This window comes from Podarcis gaigeae (assembly GCF_964106915.1).
Source record: "Podarcis gaigeae genome assembly, chromosome: 12".
Lineage (NCBI taxonomy): Eukaryota > Metazoa > Chordata > Lepidosauria > Squamata > Lacertidae > Podarcis > Podarcis gaigeae.
In genome coordinates, this window is record NC_139688.1 from 37,786,248 (window position 1) to 37,802,702 (window position 16,455).

Consider the following 16,455-nt stretch of genomic DNA (forward strand, 5'->3'; position numbering starts at 1 on the left):
TGTAGTTTAGGATGTATGTAAAAGTTTGGGAGGGGGTTAATACTGAGCTATGGTAGAGCTTTCTTGACCTGCTCTTTGGCCGTGAAAATATCCCAAATAATAGTTGTGCTTTGTACTTCTATATCTACGAGCAAACAGAACTTGGTTTTCCTAAATTTTGTATTATTCAGATATTTACATACCAAATTATTTTGATAAATGAAGGTGTGTTGTGCTTGATTTTCACTGCCCTATGCTTACAATATGTATGTTCTCCAAGAGGGGTAAATAATTTCACCTAATGACAGTCGCAAACCAAAGTCACATTGTTCTGATAAAACTGCTTGATACAAGAAATGGGCTTTAAACTGAAAATGCTCCTTTAAAAAAGTAATTCAATAGTGTAGCAATCTTTTCTCCAAAGCAAATTTGAGCTATTTCATAGCTCCCGGGCACATATCAAGCTCTTGGCAGAAGTGTGTGTGTGTGTGTGTGTGTGTGTGTGTGTGTGTGTGTAGGGGAACGGAAATGTTCCTATATGTGCAAGTAGAGGCAAATCTTCCCATTCCAACAGAGATCTCTTGTCACATTTTTCTTTCGCTTGCCAAAGGAACCTCTGCTCCATGAATCTGACAGCGGGCAGAGTTGGCCTGCCAGGCTCTGCAATATATTTACATTGTGCTACCTGTTCTACCAGTGAGAAATTCAAACTATCGTCTAGAATCTTAGAAGCCTACTCTCTGTCTTGCTCAGTTGGAGGAGCTGAGCTTGGATGCTGTGTTTATCCTGCCAGCTAATGGCAACAGCCGTCAACTCCATTGTGAAACGAATAGCAGGACTCTCCTTCTGGAGGAATGAAAAGACAGTGGTGTCTCTTAATCTAGTTAGCTGCATTTCTCTTGGATGTGCCCTAAATTTCACGCTCAGCTTCGGCCTCCTCCTTTGATAATCTCCAGAGAGCCCTTGGGTACAGAAAGCCATTATGTTAATTGGCTAGCAAATTTGTTAAATGTGCAGAATGGGCTAAAGGTCACTACATATGCAGTACATCACAGTGCAGAGAAGTGGTTAAGTGTTTGGTAGTGCTCCAACACAACAGGAAAAGGAAGGGTTGCAAGGGCACAGAGCTGCATTTCCAAGATACAATCTGCTGATTTCTTTATTACTCCTCATTGCATACAACCCAGCATGCATCTGTTGCGCTGCTATAGCCCTTCCATAAGCCCAACACTCCAACATACATTATAAAGCTAGTTTTAAATGGCCCAGGGTCACCTGGATCCAGCCCATTTGGTGCTTTCTTCTTTCTTTATATCTGATTTTGCCCATTCCCCACTATGGTGCATGCGACTTCACCATTCTTGCTTTTTTAGTCCTTCAGCTGTGTATAAACAAGATTTTATTCTAAAACCAGTGGAGACTGAGTACAGTGGTACCTCGGGTTAAGAACTTAATTCATTCTGGAGGTCCGTTCTTAACCTGGAACTGTTATTAACCTGAGGTACCACTTTAGCTAATGGGGCCTCCTGCTGTTGCTGTGCCGCCACCACACGATTTCTGTTCTCACCCTGAGGTAAAGTTCTTAACCCGAGGTACTACTTCTGGGTTAGCGGAGTCTGTAACCTGAAGCGTCTGTAACCTGAAGCGCCTGTAACCCGAGGTACCACTGTACGTGGTCCCCCCCCGCCCCATGTAGTCCAACATGCAACCTAGATTTTTGCATTTATTTTTATTTTCTGCCCCCTATTGAGAAACTGGTCTTATTCCCAAAATAAAAGCTCGTTGCCAACTGATTCTGCATTACCCTACAGAGGGTCCATTGCAAACAGATGAAAGTGGTCCCAGCAATAGGGGTTCTATCTGCTATTCTTGGGTGTATACCAAGATTGCAACCACCTCTTTCTTCTTCATTTGCCTTGGGTGCGTGCAGGAAGCAAAAGGCATGGATAACCTATTAAAGGTTGTTCTGCCGGGACACTGAGGTCCAGCTCCGAGGGCCTTCTGGTGATTCCCTCGCTGCGAGAATCCAAGTTACAGGGAACAAGGCATAGGGCCTTCTCGGTAGTGGCACCCACCCTGTGGAACGCCCTCCCACCAGATGCCAAAGAGAAAAACAACTACCAGACCAACTACCAAGACATCTGAAGGTAGCCCTGTTTACGGAAGCTTTTAATGTTTAATAGACTATTGTATTTTAATATTCTGTTGAAAGCCACCCAGAGTGGCTGGGGAAACCCAGCCAGATGGGCGGGGTATAAATAATAAATTATTATTATTATTATTTATTAGAGGGTTTTCAAATGTATATCGACCAGCCACAGATACCTTGGTGGGGGCAGGATCTGGAATCAATCTAGATTGAAAGTAAAATTACAGTTTTTGGGGGTAGTACAAGTGGTGTTGTATGCGTGCATCTTCCAGTCTGTGCCGCAGTAACTCACTCCACATTACAAGGTTCTCTGGCCTCCTTCCTCCCTTTCTTCTCCCTTCCTGTTCCTTCCAAGATACATTCCTGCTCCTTTGGCTTGTGCCTTATTTTCTCCCACCTCTTGTTACCAGCACAACACATTCATTGTTGTCTTCCTTGGGTGTGGCCTGTGAAGTATCTTCCTCAGACTGAGCCTTGGGCTACATTGCTTTATGAAGCACCTATGAAATGCTCTACCTCAGAAGGACATGCAGCTCAGGTCCCTGAGACATTATTTGCTTGCCAGGTTCTGAGGAAAGTCTCCTCAGTCTGGAGACATAAAAACTAAGAAGATTACCCAGGACCAGCTCTAGATTTGTGAGGTGACTTCCAGCTTCTGAGAACCCTAACCATGATATATATATATAAAATGATAGACATGTGAAAACAAAATAAGGCACAAAAAAGAGAGTGTGAGACATAATTTGAATATTTTTTTATTTCACAAATAATATAGAATATGTCTAGTCATATTCTATCTCTGCCACCCCACCCCCAAAGTTATCCAAATACCAAGCAACTAGTCACCTCTTTTAGCTACCATATGAAGATAGTAATGAGAAATTCTCACACAAAAGTAATTCCTTGGTCAACTTGATGTGAAACTAAAAGGACATAAAAATGTAACAGTTCTACACCTTTCAACACCCACTTGACCCATTACCAGCCACTAGTAGTGGTATGTTTATACAGCAATCTGAGAGGAAATGTCCATGGTCATCTTACCTTGTGCCTTCAGAACCAAGTCATTTTTAAATTAATATTTATGAACATTTTAACTGTTTAATATGACAGAATATCAGGGCTTTTTTCCAAGCCCAGAGTTCCGGCACCTTTCAGGTGGGTGCCATTGCCATTCAAAGTGAACAAGGGTGAGTTCATGGTGAGTTCTGGTACCTCTCTTTCTAAAAAGAAAAGCACTGCAAAACATATATCAGTTATCCGTCTATCTGTCTACCCGATCACATTTTGTATTTGCTTAAATTTGCATCTCTAAGCTGATAGTATGTGCCATATTTTGCTTTAATGCTGATGAAAACAAGTTGCGAAGCTTAGTAAAGGCAAAGGACCCCTGACAGTTAAGTCCAATTGTGGACGACTCTGGGGTTGCGGCGCTCATCTCGCTTTATTGGTCAAGGGAGCCGGCGTTTGTCCGCACCGCAGACAGTTTTTCCGGGTCATGTGGCCAGCATGACTAAGCCACTTCTGGCACAACAGAACACTGAAACCAGAGCAGCGCATGGAAACACCTTTTACCTTCCTGCCGGAGCGGTATCTATTTATCTACTTGCACTTTTGGGGCATGCTTTCGAACTGCTAGGTGGGCAGGAGCTGGGACCGAGCAACAGGAGCTCACCCCGTCATGGGGATTTGAACCACCGACCTTCTGATCGTCAAGTCCTAGGCTCTGTGGTTTAACCCACAGCACCACCCGTGTCTGCCTGACACTTACAATAACTCTAATTAAGATACATTTACTAGAGGGGAGAGGAGTGAAGCATTGCCTTTAAAAGAAAATAAAACACAAAGTGCTTTCTTAGCAGAAATCCTGAAGTACTTCAATGTACAGAACATCCTTTGCTGAACTAAGCCTGGATTCTGTTTGTGAAAGAGGTCAGAGTTCCCTGGGTTGAAGGGGACCAGTGTACCTCTAGATGTTTTGGAATAAACTCCCATCAGCCTTTGTCAGCATGGTCAATGTCTGGGATGATGAGAGCAGTAGTCCACAACATCAGGAGACACCACACTAGCTACTCTTGTCCTTGGCCATAGAAGTCAGAGATAAGCTATTTCCAAAAGCATGTTATATTTATGGGGCAGTTCCCAAGAGGAAAGGTAGAACAAGGATCCAATCAGAACAAGATTCTGACTGTCACAGGGCAGGTTTCATGTACACAGAATTTCTGAGTTCATGGACGTAGCTCCTAAAGTTGTAAAGATTAGGAGATGTTTCTGATCCTTTCAGATGCAAAAAACTTGGTCTATGTAAGGATGTGCAATGAGAATTATGGTTGAGGAAGGTCTTTGGATAGAGTTGTACAGTCCAGGAGGTTTCATTATCAGGTTTGGCACAGTGCCATCTGGTGACCCCCCGCACTCAGTATACCTGAAGGAGCGTCTCCACCCCCATCGTTCTGCCTGGACACTGAGGTCCAGTTCTGAGGGCCTTCTGGTGGTTCCCTCACTGCAAGAAGTGGGGTGACAGGGAACCAGGCAGAGAGCCTTCTCGGTAGTGGTGTCTGCCCTATGGAACGTCCTCCCATCAGATGTCAAGGAAATAAACAACTACCTGACTTTTAGAAGGTAGCCTTGTTTAGGGAAGTTTTTAAATGTCTGATGTTTTATTGTGTTTTCAATATTTTGTTGGGAGCTGCCCAGAGTGGCTGGGAAAACTCAGTCAGATGAGCAGGGTATAAATAATAAATTATTATGATTATAACAGTCTCTCTCTTTCTCTCTCTCTCTCTCTCTCTCTCTCTCACACACACACACACACACACACACACACAAACCATGAGCCTTGATTTGGAGGCTTATCAGACAGTGGACAGCAACATTAGAACTCTAAGCACCAGATGACTTGGGATTTAAATTTCTTCCAATGCTCCAGTGCAAGCCCTACTATAGTACTGGTCCAGGGCACTGTGAAGAATGTAAGTGACAGTCTTCATTGAGCTTTCCAGAGCTGCTGGAAAATGCCATGTTCTGACACCAGCCCTGGGGCCATGTAGGTAGGGAACTGCCGCACCCTTCACCCTTCTAGAGAATCATTCATCCTCAGGAGCAGTGGGAGAAGGGATGGTGCAAGGGAGCAACTATAGTGGGAAGGAGCAGATTGGAAAGCCACATTTTATGAGCAGAAATCCACTTGCTGGTGTCTAGATCCACATTTTATAATACTGTACTAACCTACCAAATATAATGGATCATATAAATACTGCTTCCTGTAATGATTTTTTTGGTAGTACTGTAAATTCTGTAATTAGTTGTTGTTTTTTAGGAGGGTGAGGCCTTTTATGACTATGTTTGATTAGGAGCAAAAGAATAAACAAACAAAGGTTACCTGGTGAGTTATAAATGACCAGCATTCCCCATCAGTTCTCATTTGTCCCCAGGAATTCTCATTTAGGCTGAGAGATTTAGGCTGATCTTGTGTTTAAAAGCTGGTATAGATATACCCACATTGCAATATATCGCTGTATGTTCCTTGTTGGTTTTAGGAACTTCAGAAATATCTTAAGATGAACCAGGAGGCAAAAGGTGCCTGGAAATGTTTTTCAAAGTTTGCATTGAGAGGGGAAAAAAGAACCTTACATCTGTTCTTGGTATGAAAGTCAGCTGAACAGCCTTGTGTTGTTGTTTTCCCCAGGATGCCTTTCATGTTTCCCCCTCTTTCTCTTCAGAAAGCCAGCTATTTATTTATGCTCAAGGTAGGCCCATTCTTTTATCTCCTGGTGTACTGTAAACTAAAGCAATTAGCATACTGGAATTACAGTACAGTCTCTCTCTCTCTTTTTAAAAAACCTTCCGTCAATATTATTTTTGGAGGGAAACCTCTTAATGAACTGTAGACAAATAACAACAACAGGAACGGTTGCTTGGTGTTCAGCAACGAAAGTTGTTGCTTGTAAGTCACAACGCCACATGCAATGAGCCCATGAATAAAAATGAGAGGGCAGCCCTTTGACAGGACCCCATCTGCAAGCATCCGAGAGAGCGTCTCAAGTGTTGTGTATTTACCAGATGTTGCTAAGAGCTCTCACTGGAGCAGGCATTGGCTTCCCTGGCCTTTGCACACTTTTAAATTATTTATTATTATTATTTATTATTATATATTTATTTATAACCCACCTTGTCCCCAGATGGCACTCAAGGCAACTTATGCATAAAAATTTATTTATCTCAGAAATGTTTCAGTGGGCATCAAATGCATTACACTAGGAGCATCATTCCATAGCCTTCTAGAACTATTGTTCCCAAACAGTCCTGACTGATTGACTGACCCATGGAATCCATATTCACACCGTACATTTAAAGGCCTGCAATATGCAGGTGGTGCTGTGCGTTAAACCACTGTGCCACTTGGGCTTGCTGATTGAAAGGTCGGCGGTTCGAATCCCCACGACGGGGTGAGCTCCCATTGTTTGGTCCCAGCTCCTGCCAACCTGTCAGTTTGAAAGCACACAGTAAATGGCGTATCCATGCACTGCTCTGGTTTCGCCAGAAGTGGCTTAGTTATGTTGGCCACATGACCCGGAAAAACTGTCTGCAGAAGTGGACAAATGCCAGCTCCCTCGGCCTTTAAAGCGATATGAGCGCCGTAACCCCAGAGTCGTTCACAACTGGACTTAATTGTCAGGGGTCCCTTTGCCTTTACCTAATACCACTGTAAACTTTTGTGGCTCCACCCCCAGAAAGTTCTGGGAGCTGCAGTGTGCGTAGGGCGCTAAGAATTGTTAGGAGACCTCTTTCCTCCTCACAGGACGTGTGTGGCGCTGTGGTCTAAACCACAGAGCCTAGGGCTTTCCGATCAGAAGGTCGGCGGTTCGAATCCCCGCGATGGGGTGAGCTGCCGTTGTTTGGTCCCAGCTCCTGCCCACCTAGCAGTTCGATAGCGTATGAAGTACAAGTCGATAAATAGGTACCGCTCCGGCGGGAAGGTAAACGGCATTTCCGTGCACTGCTCTGGTTCTCCAGAAGTGGCTTAGTCATGCTGGCCACATGACCCGGAAGCTCTACACCAGCTCCCTCGGCCAATAAAGCGAGATGAGCGCTGCAACCCCAGAGTTGGTCATGACTGGACCTAACGATCAGGGGTCCCCTTTACCTTTACCTATTCTCCTCACAGAGCTACTATTTCTAGTGTTTTCACTGAAGAGGGATAAATTGTTAAGCCATTCTGAAAACTGTAGCTCAGTGAGGTTCTCCTAATGACCCACTGAATTGGTTGCAAGTAAAGAGGTAGGTGGGTGAGGACAGGCTGAGGCTGGTGGAGGAGCACCCAATTCAGCCTACTGGACCAGCCTTCACTGCACATAAGAGTCATTTACTAAAATCATCGCATGGCCATGGGAGTCATATTCCTTTACCACTTTTCATATTTCTCCAGTCTTCTCTCTCCCCACCCCACTCCACAATATCTCCTGCTACTTCCCATTCTTGCTTTTACAGTACTCCAATCCCTGTTCTTGTCTTTTTTATATTTTGGGCTCTCTAGGTCCTAACTTACAACATGTAGATGGCACAGTTTAAGGTAGTTTTAGGCTCTGGGTTTTGCAGGTAGATACTTTGGGGGACCCTCCTCTTCATTCTGTGGAGTGGCTCCCTTGACTTCTCCCCCAAAGGCCTGCCCTGTGACCCTGGCACACCCCATTAATGTCTATCCACTTTCTCAGCTCAAATGTTTGGAGATATGTAACTGGCTTCTGAGCCATGAATTGTATTTCTCCACTCTATGGGAATTTTCAATTCACGAATGCCATGAACTACACTAGGGGAAATTCCCTTCTTGCATCCCAAAGGTGATGATTGGATTTGGAAGATTGAAACAGATTTTTTTTTAAGGACAGAACAGAGATCAAATATTATGTTAGATACAGATCCCAATTTCCCTCATGGACTTACCCTGGTGAAGTTTTACGTCCATCTTCCAAATCCAAATCCAACTTTCTCCATTCAAGGTTCAGTACTGTTTTCTGTTTTTATACCTATATTTACTAAAAGAAAGCCTATAACAAGTTGTTTTGGTACTCCCATTCTTTGAATTCTTGTCCCTCTCCTTATCCTACAATCTATGATCCCTTGGAGGTCACATGGGAGGGACTTATTCCGCAACCTCCATCTTGGAGGGACATTCCGCAACCTTCATCTTGGAACTGAGAGTACAAGTTGAACTTGTGGCTACAACAGCAGCGTAAATTTTGTGTGTATGTGTGTATATGCTTTCCTTGTTGCCCCAGTCCCTCCTTTCTGTAACATATTTTTCCCTGAGGAATTCTGGAGAACTCAGACGATTGCCACAATTTTTAACATGTTGATTTATATAGATTGATAGAGGACCTTCCTTTTAATAAATAAATAAGATTCCAGTTCGATTGTATTTCTGTATGCAGTCAGTATTTACATATAATTGCATAACACTACACTGAAAGCACCACTGAGATTTGAGGTCCCAGCCATCGATCATGCTAAGGCCTGTTTAGAAAGCTACACATGTGGAATTCTTCCTAGCATCCAGACCCATTTGGAAATATTTTAATCCAGGAAAATATGGGCGACAGATCCTTTACCATAGCAGCACAAACAGCCACAAGTGTAATAATGAATCCTGTATGTGTACATATGTGGAAAGCTTGATGCTAGCTGTTTTTAAAACAAGCACTTCAGCTGGACAGAAGGAAAAACATCATACTCCATTTCATTCCAATGATCCTGAAAATTGGTGGGAGGGTTTACTCAGGCAGGGAGAAACTGGTAACAAAGTTTGCCATTAACTCTTCCTTCACCATGTTTTGAATGATGTTGTTTTTAGAGTAATTCCAGAAAACTAGCCAAGCTAATGGATTTACTGCCCCCAGAAAATAAATCAACCAAGATGATCATTATGGCATTTGAGAGACTGACTGGTTTATTGTGGCACGAGTTTGTGTAGGCAGTACCCTACATCAGATGCATGAAATAGACCATGAAGGTAGCAGATATATGTGTGGGCTGAAGTCTACTGTAGGACATAGTAGATTGCAAATAAGAAAAAGCTCATTATACTGGACCACTGTATGCGCATGATGAATATAACTAAATTGAATGCAGTTTCATTTTGGTAATGTCTTCCATCTCAGTGCTTAAAAAGAAGGTGCATTTGCTTTCTTCCTATAGTGCATCTGTAAAAGCAAAAATCCCGACCTCATGCGTCCAGCATAGAAGCTAGAAATGTAAGTTTGCAGGTCATTCCTTTGTATCAAGCTGGGCAAATTGCAGAGGTTGACAATGATGACCAATGTGCAAGGATGCAAGATGTGTTGTTACAAACAAGTCAGTGTGAGCCTCAGGCCTCTGCACTTGCCTTCATGTGCACAGGACGGCGATTAAAAGCTTCTTGTCCTGTTTTTGGCCCCTTAAACATCAGTTTCCTGTTTCTGATTAATATGGGAGTTTGTCGTTTGTACGAACCACATTTAGGTAGCAAGCCAGGATGGATATCAAACCAGGATATCAAACTGAGTTTGTTTAAAATGGGAAACGTGTGTGTGTGTGTGTGTGTGTGTGTGTGTGTAGACTAGGAGTGGAAGTTTAAAACCTTTCCCCACTTGTGTTCAAGTGTGGGAGCATGTAAATGCGAGGATTGTGTGCTCAAAACAAGAAACCATGTTGTTTGGCCTGAACTGGGTGCATGTCTTCACTAGCCAGCTCAGTCAATTCGAGATTCCAGTTCAATTCTCCATCCTCTGTGACGTACGCAGGCAAAATAGCGATGGACAGGGCTTTTTTTCCCAACCAGAACTCACCAGAATTCAGTTCCAGCACCTCTCAGGTGGGCACCATTGCCATTCTAAGACAATGAAGGGAGTTTCATGGTGAGTTTCAAGGCACCTCTTTTTCTCAAAAAATAGCACCGGCGAACCGCAGCCACACACAAGAGAGAGCTGTCAGCAGATTGAGTGCAACTCTGAAGTTTGCAGTAGTATCGAATGAATCTGTAGAAACATTTCCCCACAAAGAACCCAGAAAAGACTGGTGCCCACAGAATGCTAACCTCTAGGAATGGGGGAAAACAAAACTCGAGGGGAGTTGGGAATAATGCCCACAGGAACTTGGGCTAAATGCTATGGGATACTTCAAGATTCACAGGCAAGGCAAGTTCCCATTTGTTCACTGCTTGTTTCTTTCATCAAACACTTAATAATGTATAGTGAGGAGCTGGTGCGTGACTGAAGATGCATGATAAACATCGACGCTGGCATGCATCTCCCTCCTTCATGGTTTACAGTGCTCTGTGAAGCATGCTGTAGTGTAGACAAACAGAAACTTGTCTGTCCCGTAACATTGGAAGTTGTCCCAAGTCAAGCATGAAGAACCAATGTCTTTCTAAGAGAGATCAGCATGCAGGGAACTAGATTCCCCTCCTCTCTTTTTCATGTTTCTCGTGAACCCATGTGGATTTTACATTCCATTGCAGCTTTTTTAAAATTAAAAAATACATATTATTTCTCCATGGAAAACAAATATGCCCATAGTGAATAGTTTTCAGGGCTGAGCCTCAGACCTAGACTGGGTGGATGTACGACAATTACTCTGTCCCTTTCTTAAGGGTTAATCACAAGGTTGAAAACTCTGCAACATTCAGTCAGGATGGAGCTGAAGGCTGAAATGTCACTTTTGAAACAGGGTTAAGAAGGTCGCACAGCTGCAAATAATAATAGCTCGATGAAAATCAGATTCTGACTGCAACCCACTTCAAGAATAACATTGGAACAGGAAACAAGCCTGCGTGATATTCTTACGAGTTAAGCCATACAAATTTTTGCAGATATTTTATTTAGTTATTTGTTTTTTATGCGAAGACTGAAAGGAGAACAGGGTCCAGTGATTTCACGCCATTCCTTTCCAGCAGTTGTGCAAAGACAACGTTGTGCTAATCTGATATACCCACAAGGGTAAGATACAAAGTGAGCAGTGAAATATTTGAGGAGTGGGCTTGTTGTTTAACATGCTGTATTTTTGAATTCTTTTTTGTTCTCTGGAGGTGTTTCCAAACCTGTGGAAAATCTGAAGGGCCAAACCCCCCAAACTTCAGGTTACTTAAATATGTCTGTAATTTGCTCCTGGCTGTGTTAGGGACCATGCTTTGCAATGTATATTCACTAACCCCATGACAGATTGACAGTGAGGCTGTGCCCATGTTGGGCTGAGGTGTGGCCCTGCTCGCCTTTTACGTCATTTGTCAAGTAAGCAGCCACTGCATCTCCCTCCAGGAAAATATTTGCTTGGAATCTAAGACAGTGAGAGAGGCTGTTTACCAGCACCTGCCCCACATTGGCCTTGTTTCTGAGTTTGAAATGTGGGAAGAGCTTGAGGTGGTTTATGAGTGGGCTGCCTTGGTGTATAGACAGGAAGGCATTGAAGAGGGGTTGTGACTAAGTTGATTTTGATGTATGGGTTGGATACGGAATGGCCATGCTGGCAGGTTATGGGTGCTAGAGCAGGTAAATGGCAGGTTATGGGTGCTAGAGCAGGTAAGACAGTGCCACAGGTAAGAGTTAGGGTGGCATGTAGGAGGGAAGGGTTTGAGCAGTCGTGGCAACATCCCTCCTTCCTGCCCGAGGGCATCTTGCTCAGGGTTCCTTCAAACTTGGCAGTACCACTGAAGATGTACCTGGACATTGTAATCTCTCTCATTCAATTTTAAACACATGTTTTGAGATGGGGGTAGTGGTGGTGGTGGATTAATTTACGCAAGAATATTACAACAGTATTTGGGTTTTATTTCCAATACATGCGAAAAAGTCCCTTCCCCTTATTGCATATCATTGGCATCTTGAGAGACAACGGAGTGCGCCTCCAGGGGTGACAAGTTAAACTGCTGGAGAATGACAGTGCCTGCTGTGGCTGTAGAGACCAGTAACTCATAAGTGCTGCCTCCTGTGTTGTTTTTGCTGCCTTAGCAGCACTGAAGTGGGGTGCAAGCTTGGGCATTGTGTATGGAGGTCCTGGGCTGCCCAGACAACAAGACCCTCCTCTCAGCCTTGCTGATGTGGTTCAAAGGAAAGGAGAGCAAAACGTTTTGCAGCAGCTTGGCTGCAGGAGTTGCCTATGTATGATATGTACCGTATTTTTCGCTCCATAAGACGCACTTGACCATAAGACGCATCTAGTTTTTAGAGGGGGAATGCAAGAAAAAAAATATTCTTTAAAGGGAGTGCTGAGCAGAGCCTGTATGCATCCCAGGCTCTGCTCAGCGCTCCCTTTCACAAGCTGCTTGGAGCGCGTGTGCGGCGCTTGTAGGCTTTCCCCCAAGAGCTGCACACATGCTCCACGTGGCTCTTGGGGGCTTTCTGGGAGGTGGGGGAAGGGACTGAGGGGCTAAGCCAGAACAGCAAGAGGGAGTGCTGCACAACTATCCCTCTTGCTGTTCTGGCTTCTGGGATAGCCGCGCGAAGCCTCTTCAGGGCAGCGGGATGAAGGCTCCCACTCCCATGAAGAGGCTTCGCACGGTGAAGCCAGAAGCCAGAACAGCTAGAGGGAGCGCTGCACAGTGATCCCTCTTGCTGTTCTGGCTTCTGGGATAGCTGCGCAGCCTGCATTCGCTCCATAAGACGCACACACATTTCCCCTTACTTTTTAGAGCGAAAAATACGGTATGCATATATATGCAGCTTATCACAGTCACACAAGCAGTTTGTGAAGATTATGGAAAAATCAGAATGCACTCCCTCTCCATAGCTATGTGAATTACCCATTGGAGAATACACATTAAACAATATTGACCTGAACACAGTTCTGTCTTCAGCCAATCTTTATCCACACTCTTTCAGTCTGAATGCCATGTATCTTTCTGCCTCGTGCTGAGTGAGTGATATTTCATCGGTGTGTCAGGCTTCAACAATGCAGCGGGCTTCCTAGCATATGTAGGCTGCCAATACCGTGCTTTACTTGGTCACTACAGGGCAATGAATTTTGAAAGATGTTGTTAACATCTACATTAAATCCTAAGCTTCTTTTCACTTGCACAACTACGCCAATACTTTCAGAAAGTGGCATATAATGATTACAAGTACAATAGTTTCAATTCTGAAATTAAGATGTCAGTTCCCATATATTTTACTATATACCATATGTCTGGAATTTCCTAGATGCAGCCAGCATTCAGTCCTCGCAAACAGTGCCCAGGTGGAAATTGCTGAAATGTCTGGGGAAACCCTGGTGTATGGTCCATGTCAGTAGTGTAGATTTGGATGACTTTAATTAAAAAGAGCTCAAAACCTCATTTTTTAGCTCAACAACTTTGGTGGGGAAAGAAAAAAGCTCCACAACCCCAATTTCACTTACTTAAGTTCAGTGGGATATCCTTTCTATGGAGTTTGTGGAGATATTATCATTCTGCGCGGTCTCAATCCTATCTGTACTTGATCTTTGAACTCTTCGGTCTGCTGTCTCTTTTGTATAGTCCTGTGCTGAATTCTTTTTAATGAGATCTGACACAAAGAATCCTGAAAGGGTGGGCTAAATTCACAAGGGATGGAAATGTTTGCAAAGTGCTCCCTCTAAAAAGTCTTAATTTCCCCCTGTTTTCCTGTTGCACAAGCTGGTCTTCCACCATGACCTGTTCCTTTGGTCTTCCTGTAGCATCTGTACCAACCAGCTTTACTGCACCTCATGTTCCTGAGCAGCAGGAACATCTATGTTGAGGCGGGTTGAGGAGGGAAAGTTAATTCTACTTACTGCTGCACTAGCTGCAAAAGTTCTGCTTTGTACAAAGCATAGCTGTCAACTGTCCCTTATTTGTTGGGAAAGTCCCTTATCCCAGCGCTGTGTCCCGCTGCTGTCCCTTATTGATGATGTCCCTTAAATTTCCCGGTTTTCAAAGGAAACAGCTCCTCTCCCTCCCTCCCTCCCTCCCTCCCTGCCGGCCAGGGAGGAGGCAGGCTCCAACTGTGTTGCTTGGCTGCGTTGCTCACCCAATAAGGAATCTAAGAATGACTGGGGGGTGGAGCTTGCATGCCTTGTGCCGATCAAATCGGCCACGTTGCCTGGGGACTTGCCTTTGCTCAGCGCTTCCCAGCGGAGAGGTGATGGTGGTTTTCCTTGCTGCATCCCCTTTGCTGGGTTGCTGCGCTTTAGGAACCACCGCTTGAGGCTTCGTTTGGCTCCTGGCTGGGTTTTCTGCCTTTGGCTCGGAGGAGCTCAGAAGTTGAACATACCTGTGTTCAGAAAATCCCTTAATTTGGCTGCTGATCCCTTATTTTCGAGGCTGCTGGTCCCTTATTTTCAAATCTGTGAGTTGACAGCTATGGTACAAAGTGCTGTCCTGCGTGATTCTCCAAGGCCAGCCTTTGATTTCTTAGTACCCCAAACTGTTGACCTGTGAGTAGCACTTTAGATCCAGCTGCTGCTATTATACCCCCCAAGTGTCCTGATTTCCCAGGGACATTCCTGGAATTAAGAAAGCCACCATGGCTTCTGATTTGATCCTGGAATGTCCCCATTTTCCCTACCAGGGATTTTTTTTACCAGGAGTTTGTTTTTATCTTTATTCATTTTAAGACCTGCTATTTCTCCGAATTTTTTTATCTCTTCTAGTGCGTTTGGGAGTGACTCTGTTGGTTCTTCTACAGACATCACCACATCATCTGCAAAAGCTTTAAATTTATATTTTCTCTCTCCCACCCCATTCCTTTAATTTGTTGATTACGTCTTATTCTTTTCACCAAAACTTCTAAAACTATTATAAACAATAAAGGTGACAGTGGACAACCTCGTCTAGTTCCTTTCATTATTTTGCAATTCTCAGCCAGTACATTATTTACTATCAATTTTGCTGATTGTTCAGTATATATTGCCCTAACTTCTTTTATAAAAATGTCTCCGTAATTTCATTGAGAGTTGCTTCTTGTGTTAAAATTGCTAAAGCTCCAGAAAATTGCGGCCGAGCCTGTTTCACGTGTTACAGAAAATTTAGTCCCGCATTCATAGATAATCCTGTAGTTTTATTCAGATTAAGATATGTTCGGTTGTCAGCTTCCACTGAGGAAAAAGTAAGACTAAGGAAATCCCACTTTATAATGGAAGAAAGAAAAGGAGAGCTGTGACTCACCTTATTTCTCCCTCTAGTTTCTATGTAATATTTGAATTGAATACTGCCCTGCTGCGTACAGTTCTTTTGATCCAAGACAATTGTTTGTGGGTTGCCATAAAATTTTCTCACCAGCTTTTCCCTCTTATTTAGATAGCACCAGCAGAGCAATAAAGGCCTGTGTTGAAATAGCAACAGACTCTTCGCTTGAAGTTTGCCTCTTGACCCAGAGCTGAAGAATGTGAGCAGGACAGTGTGGTACCTTCTTCTAATAAATGTAAAGTGTAAGTTTCTCAAAGCCTTTCACTAATATGAAGCATTTTTAAGATTTATTAACACGAAATGAAAAAGGGTATTTTTGGAAATACTAATTTCTGATAAGTAAGAAATTTTGATGGCGTCTTGATGCATATCCATATTAGAGTTGTCCAATGTAATATAAGCAAGCAAGCATGGCATTAGTCTATTTCAGAAAGAAACCACTATACAGTGGCACCTTGGTTCTCAAACGCCTTGGTTCTCAAATGCTGAAAACCCAGAAGTAAGAGTTCTGGTTTTCAAACAATTTTTGGAAACCGAACGTCCAATACGGTTGTCGGCTATTGTTTCCAGGGCACCTGCACCAATCAGAAGCTGCGCCTTGGTTTTCGAACATTTCGGAAGTCAAGCAGACTTCCAGAATGGATTAAGTTTGGCGCTTTTGTTTTTGCTATTTATTTTGCATTTTTGTGACTGTGTGTAACCCAGTTCAGCTACTGATTGATTGATTGTGTAACTGCGGAAATGGATAAAAGCCCCCCCATCTAAACAATGACTATCATCAGTGCAGGTAAGAAAAAACAATAATTTTAATTTTTATCATCTACAATACTGTCTTTATTTATTTTATAGTACAGTACATTGATTATTGCTTTCATTGTATGGATCAAAGGTCTCATTAGATAGTAGAATTCATGTTAAATTGCTGTTTTAGGGGTTGTTTTTGGAACGAATTAATCTGTTTTGCTTTACTTTCTATGGGAAAGCGTGCCTTGGTTTTGGAATGCTTTGGTTTTGGAATGGACTTCCGGAATGGATGAAGTTTGAGAACCAAGGTGCCACTGTAGTTTGCTCAAGGGCCAGCTTGTCCTGCTAGCCTGGAAATGACTCACTGCAGCAAGAGAAGCTAAGTGAGATTTTTAGGTTGACCCACTGCCTGCTCCTGCTTTATTTCAGCATT

The 16,455-nt window shown here is 43.4% G+C and overlaps 1 protein-coding gene across 7 annotated transcripts in view; it reads left to right on the forward strand.

The window, feature by feature from the left end:
• Positions 1-16,455, forward strand: part of CREB5 (cAMP responsive element binding protein 5) — a 264,608-nt gene that overhangs the window by 45,127 nt on the left and 203,026 nt on the right. For 3 of the 7 annotated variants that reach the window (XM_083705954.1, XM_083705951.1, XM_083705957.1), the window contains exon 2: positions 15,390-15,520. The gene's annotated coding sequence lies outside the window, so the exon portion shown is untranslated. Of the gene's footprint in view, positions 1-5,816; positions 5,878-15,389; positions 16,392-16,455 lie in introns of those variants that run through there. The other 4 variants (XM_083705952.1, XM_083705953.1, XM_083705955.1 and 1 more) reach the window with 4 other exon arrangements.